The sequence below is a fragment of the Arachis stenosperma genome, chromosome 1 (assembly GCF_014773155.1).
Source record: "Arachis stenosperma cultivar V10309 chromosome 1, arast.V10309.gnm1.PFL2, whole genome shotgun sequence".
NCBI classification, from domain to species: Eukaryota; Viridiplantae; Streptophyta; class Magnoliopsida; order Fabales; family Fabaceae; genus Arachis; species Arachis stenosperma.
The window spans coordinates 58,006,650-58,007,510 of record NC_080377.1 but is presented as its reverse complement, the minus strand read 5'-3'; the positions used below and the strand labels follow the sequence as shown (position 1 = coordinate 58,007,510).

At 41.2% G+C, this 861-nt stretch overlaps 1 non-coding gene across 1 annotated transcript; it reads left to right on the top strand.

Moving 5' to 3' along the window:
• The first annotated feature begins 271 nt into the window (after window positions 1-271).
• LOC130955789 (small nucleolar RNA R71) lies at window positions 272-379 on the top strand. Its single transcript, XR_009076906.1, has one exon. It is a non-coding gene; the product is annotated as a small nucleolar RNA R71 (small nucleolar RNA).
• Window positions 380-861: the final 482 nt, after the last annotated feature.

Below are 861 nucleotides of genomic sequence, written 5' to 3'. Positions count from 1 at the left end.
AATTGACTTGTTGAGTCAATATCTTGTTCTGAGCCAATATGGCATTCAGAGTATCAATTTCAAGAACTCCTTTCTTCTGACTTGTCCCATTGTTCACAGGATTCCTTTCAGAAGTGTACATGAATTGGTTATTTGCAACCATTTCAATTAGCTCTTGAGCTTCTGTAGGCGTCTTCTTCAGATGAAGAGATCCTCCAGCAGAGCTATCCAAAGACATCTTGGATAGTTCAGAGAGACCATCATAGAAAATACCTATGATGCTCCATTTAGAAAGCATGTCAGAAGGACATTTTCTGATTAATTGTTTGTATCTTTCCCAAGCTTCATAGAGGAATTCTCCATCCTTCTGTCTGAAGGTTTGGACTTCCACTCTAAGCTTACTCAATTTTTGAGGTGGAAAGAACTTTGCCAAGAAGGCATTGACTAGCTTTTCCCAAGAGTTCAGGCTTTCTTTAGGTTGTGAGTCCAACCATATTCTAGCTCTGTCTCTTACAGCAAAAGGGAATAGCATAAGTCTGTAGACTTCAGGGTCAACCCCATTAGTCTTGACAGTGTCACAGATTTGCAAGAATTCAGCTAAAAACTGATGAGGATCTTCCAATGGAAGTCCATGGAACTTGCAATTCTGTTGCATTAGAGAAACTAATTGAGGCTTAAGCTCAAAGTTGTTTGCTCCAATGGCAGGGATAGAGATGCTTCTCCCATAGAAGTCGGGAGTAGGTGCAGTAAAGTCACCCAGCACCTTCCTTGCATTGTTGGCATTGTTGTTGTTTTCGGCTGCCATGGGTTCTTCTTCTTTGAAGAATTCGGTCAGGTCCTCAACAGAGAGTTGTGCCTTTGTCTTTATTCCTGCTCATGTGA